This window comes from Aplysia californica, unplaced genomic scaffold (genome assembly GCF_000002075.1).
Source record: "Aplysia californica isolate F4 #8 unplaced genomic scaffold, AplCal3.0 scaffold00439, whole genome shotgun sequence".
Taxonomy (NCBI): Eukaryota; Metazoa; Mollusca; class Gastropoda; order Aplysiida; family Aplysiidae; genus Aplysia; species Aplysia californica.
Genome location: NW_004797709.1, coordinates 280093 through 285683, shown reverse-complemented (window position 1 = coordinate 285683; position 5591 = coordinate 280093). Strand labels below are relative to the sequence as shown.

The following is a 5591-nucleotide window of genomic DNA, read 5'->3' as shown; positions in this document are numbered from 1 at the left end:
ATGTACTTAAAAAGTACTCAAAAGTACTTTTATAAAAAGTATCGGAGTACAGTAAAAGTACTGGTTTCAAAAATGTACCGGAGTACAGTAAAAGTACCGAAAATTGTAACGCAAGTACAAGTACCGGAGTACTTGTACTCCGTTACTACCAGCTCTGTGTGTGTGTTTGTTTGCTTGTACGTGAGTGTGTGTGTGTGTGTCTGTGTCTGTCTTCGTAGCATTGTTTGATCATGCCTGACATAAGCCATAGGCAGTGGCCTCTGGAACATTTTTTGTTATTTTCGTTGTCATTGTTTGATTTCTTTTTTATGAAAGCCTTTCGGCTGTGTGTGTGTGTGTGTGTGTGTGTGTGTGTGTGTGTGTGTGTGTGTGTGTGTGTATGTGTATTTGAGTGCATTATTTGCGAAAACAAGACTGTGAAATGAAATAACCGTGACACCTTGCTTCGCAGAAGCGGTTGCATTAAACTATAGCATTTTATACCATACTTGGAGTTGTTTTAGCATAACAATTACACATAGGGATGAGATCTCTATGTCAGAGTGCGGCAATGCATTCTTGTACAATGCTAGCAAGTCTATGCTAACAAAGAGGTACTTGGATGTTAGCAAACGACCCCTAGCCTTTTGGTTAGTTTTGATGGTAAAGTTAAAAATCAGAGTCATCCCTATTCTCACGACAACATGTCATATAAATGCAGTTTCTTTACTTCTTCAACTTTTGAATCGTAAGTTTTCTGCTTGCTTTGCCTATTCTTACGTTATTATTGTTTTGTTTGGGGTTTATTTCGCGGAGGAATGATAGCACAATATGTAAATTAGCGGGGCAAAAAACATAGGAAAACAATCCAGATTTTTTCCAAACCTCACTCTGATTCCGACGGGCATGAAAATTTTGTTTTCATGTGAGACTTTTGAATGGGTCCCCTTGTTCGATTTGCTGGTCATTTCAACCTTGTTGGTCCGCATCTGATTCGCCAGCTGATCTCCGTATGGTATACATTTTTTTTTTATTACACTTGTTATGTTGTTAGACCATGATTTCATCCTACTTGTGAAATTGCCAATTGTAATCTCTCGTTGGAACTAGTGATTACAACTTGGCAATTTCTCTCGTAGGATAAATCATGGTCTAACACCACAACTCATGTAATAAATTATTTATATTTACCTTTCTCTGTCCTCTCTGTGCTGCTCTTCTATTTTAAAATAAATTTGAACATTCTTTAATGCTTCTGACCACGTTATGCTTTGATTCAAGGTAACATAAGGGCCGTGTCCACCGTGAGGGACACCAACCGACCCGATTCCGTCTCGGAAAGTCGGTATTTGAAATGGAGCCCCGATTATTTTGTAAGAAATCAGTGAAAAGTACATTTGGCTGTGTTAACAGACACGACACGACACGCCCCGACAAAAGACGTGTCGGTTGGAAAGACGCTTGCTCAATATAAGCGGGCCGGATCGTTACTCATGAGCATATGGCCCCGCCGGAGCTAAAAGAAATTCTAATTTTGAGTTCGGATTAAATTTCTAATGTAATATTCGTAATCACCGCCTCAAAATTAGCAATGTCTACCCGCAAACCACCTGGTTTAAATGCATAATATTAACAATTTTACCTATTTTCTGTTAAAAACCAATTCATTTCTTATTCCCTCCTTGGGTTCTTTGACTTCGCCTATTTATAGCCCTGTACCGATGATACAGCCTAGGACCACAGTGTGTGGAATAAGACGGCCAGTAGGCCAACAGACTAGACGTGTCTTGTCCGAACTGGAGGACGCACATGACGGAAACGACACGACCGATTTTCTTCCTCCCGGCAAAAGATCCGGATGTGTCCGTCTCAGTGGACCCGTAGGGTAATGCTGAAACAGTCGGTCATGAAGTACTTAAACTATTTAGTTGCGTGCTAAATATATATATATATATATATATATATATATATATATATATATATATATATATATATATATATATATATATATATATATATATATAAAACTGAAGAACGGTTTTGAAATCTAGCCTAAGTTGTTTTGGAAAAAATACGATTACGTTAAGATACACTGATACAACTGCTGTGCAAAGTATGGGTGACATTGATTCATCCATTTCAGAAATATTTGAGGATAAGTTGCGTCACGAATTATTGACCCGCTTTATTGTATCTGAAACGTAAAATACGTTGCTTATGAAATATGAAGTGTTGCTTCTAAGTAGAAAAACAACTCATTATGCTTGTTTCTTTTGAAAACTGGCCACTGAGTGAGCGTTGTGTTATGTTACTAGCTAAAGGGCGATTGATAATACGGTAGATATTTTTAAATATGTGTCGTTACCACAAGAGAGATTCTCACTCACCTGTCGTTGTTGAGAAATAGAGAAAGCGAGCAGTTTATGCGTACATGTATTCAGCTTGTCTTTCTAAGTCATCGCTACGGCTGTCAATGCTGCTGCTGTTCTTATTTCTGTTGCTTTTGCTGAGTTTGATTTTTGGTGACCTTTGTTTATGTCTATTACTAACGATGAAATTTATAATGATGCTATTAGTGCAAAATCAAAAGCAAAAGCGGATACGTAGTAGTCTGACTGAATATATGCTGTCAATAGCCTTAGTTCTGTAAAGTATTTTTTTAAAGTCTTACCCAAAACTGTTTTAGCTCGCTTGGACTCTTTCGAATTCTGGAAGACGATTGTCGAGGAGAGAAGAATCGTAGCGTTTTTAAAGGAAACACTTTAAGGTCAGTGTGGCGAACAACAGCCTCAGCTCATTTAAAAGAGGAACTTCTCCCTGCCATTAAAGGTGGCAGTTGTAATCATAAATATTTCCGCCTAATTACAGGTCTAAGTGCAATCAGTATAGCAAACTTGCTTAATCATGTTGACGACAAGAGTTCATTCACAAAATCAACACTCTGAACAACACGAAGAGGAAGGAAATCCCACGAGCTTTCAATAAATAATAATGACTCGGGCATTTCTTACCCCTTGTCCTTTCTCTATTAAAACCAATCACCAATTAAGAGTTGTAAAATTATTTCACGATTCTGCATTGCGTGGGTTTACCGGATATCCTCTGTTTATGTGATCACGAGCTGCTGGTCGTAGTACATTTACCATCAATCAATCAATCTACACGGCAGGTTGTTTTATGCTATGAATATAGGTTCAGAAGCATTACTTTAAACGCAAAACACATTTTCAGTAAATCATGACAATGCGATTTTAACAGAGTTGGGTTACTCTGAAAAAGCACATCAATGCACTAGTTAAGACAAAAATGGTCTTAGTAAGCTGAGAGAAATCGCGTCAGTAGAGCAATCTTTGTCTGAAAGCAACCTTATGACAATTGACAATAGTGTCTCCAGAAAGTAGTGGACCCGTCAAGCTCATTGTTGACCAATAATTATTGTCATTCTTAAATATCTACATGTACCACCTGTTTTTTAAAATATTTTTGTGGAAAGAGAAATGAAGGGGGGGGGGGGGGGGGGGGGGCTTGGGAGAGAGAAGCTATACCGGTTTTTTGTTTTGTTTTCTTTTTTATCGTGAAACTTGCTGTGGATCATATGAGGCGGAATGAATAGGCGGTTGACTGCAGCACACAAAATATACGAGTTCAATTCCGATGTTGGGAAGTCTTTTTAAAAATTGAATGCCTTTATCTTTCTGTTGGGATACTTATTTCACTTAGCACAGGTTGTTCCAATAAACGTGGTCGAATCAGCCTGCTTCCTAAATTATTGGGTGGGGGGGCGTAAGACATTAACAATCATTTCCAAATATTTCATTATCGTAAAAAGCTCACCTGGGAAAAATTAACTTCTTTTCTTGACAAATGAAAATGAATGGGAACATTTCGACAAGGAAAGACAGTTTAAAAGAAATTCAAATGTGAAGAATCAAAGGACAAAACGTCCACGTTGCACTGTCTGCTTTATACATCTAGATCCTCCAACCACTTGGGCTTCGTTGGCCACCTATGAATATATTATTATACAGCTTACTCAGTCAGTTATCCGCAACAGTCTCATTAAAGATAAATCATATGAATCATATCGAACGTTTTTCTACATATTCTACCACGTGGCTATTTAAAAAAATAGACGCAGTCACTGGTTTTTTTTACTTCTTATCTCACGGCCGATGTCGAAGCAAAATAATATGTTTACGGGATCGTTAATGAACGGTTGATTTTGAACTTGATAACTGGTGTCTGAATCATCGATGTCACGTACTCTATGCACTCCTAAAAGATCTCTTTAGTACCATAAGAAACGTTGTATTTTTGCGTAAAACTGCACACAAAATCACTTGTAAGGTAATGATAGCTGTTACTGATCAATGATTTCAAAGTTCCAAAACTGTTTTCTTTTATAACGAAAGAGCAATAATATTTATTTGTGGTTAAAATGCATGCTGAGATAATGTTGTTGTTATGAGTTTACTATACTATTTCCCACAATGGTGCAAGTTTTGCATTTGCTTGGAATGACACTCTTTTTACCACAGGCTTGCTTTCGAATATCATCTTGTCCCGACATTATGCTTATTGAACGCTTATTTTGAGAACCTTCAGCGCATAACAAAGTGTTCACTACTATAGAAATTATTTTCTGGTAACATGTTGGCCACCGAAAAGTGCCATTGATGAGCTATGACGTAGGCCATATGCGTATACAAAATGTGTGTGGGGAGAGGGAAGCGCTGTGAACAATCCCGTTTTCCGCGTGACGGAGATTTATTGTATTTTATATAAATATCATAATAAGTATACTTTTTTTCAAATCTAGCCTCAATTCTTTTGGAAAAATATAATTAAATTTAGACAAATTGATACAAACAGCTGTGCAAAGTATGGGTGACACTGATTCAACAGTTGAAGAGATATTCGACGATAAGTGCGCCACGAATTTTAGATCGCACAACAGAATGAAAAAAAAAACAACGTTCGAAGAGAATGAGAAAAGATATTAACGTAGAGATATATTATCCTTTATTTGACGCAGTAGGATAGATGTATTTCAGAAGAAGTGTTGGTCTCTATCCATTTGATTCGGTTCCCTATCGGAAGCTGGCAGTCTCCTTTCATAAAAAAAAACTAGTTGTGCGCGAATGGGCTTTCAATCAACATTATACCATACATTCTACTGTTACGTTAATACAAGTGTAAAATACACGCAGAGTGTGTTTAATTAAACAAAATGTTCCAATAATTGCTGCGTGTTTGCTACACTCACGATAGTGGAAGAAGAAAGCAGAGGAAAAAAGTTACAATTGTTCTAAGCAAGACGCTGCTACTTTCGAATCCCACAATGTGTAGATTTTTTGTTTGGTAGTTACTAATGTATAAAGCGTTTTGATAATTGCGTCCATTCGGTACTTAATAATGTGCGAGATGCATACCGCAAGATGCTTTTATTTCTCTTTCCTGAAACCCCTGTTCAAAGACAGATGTACGTGAAAGTAGATTCACACTTTGCTCTTTTCTTGAATTTTACAAGTGTTTTGTCTATTGCGACTGGGGTGTTGATGGACCTAAAAAAGGATGCTATTTATGAAAACTTCTATGGGCGTGTAAAGTAG

The 5591-nt window shown here is 37.3% G+C and overlaps 1 long non-coding RNA gene across 1 annotated transcript in view; it reads right to left on the bottom strand.

Moving 5' to 3' along the window:
- The window catches only part of LOC101861526, a 12076-nt gene extending 8086 nt beyond the window's left edge, over positions 1-3990 (bottom strand). Inside the window, exon 1 of the long non-coding RNA XR_220776.2 lies at positions 3814-3990. This is a non-coding gene — a long non-coding RNA (uncharacterized LOC101861526). The remainder of the gene's footprint in view (positions 1-3813) is intronic.
- Between the last annotated feature and the right edge of the window lie 1601 nt (positions 3991-5591).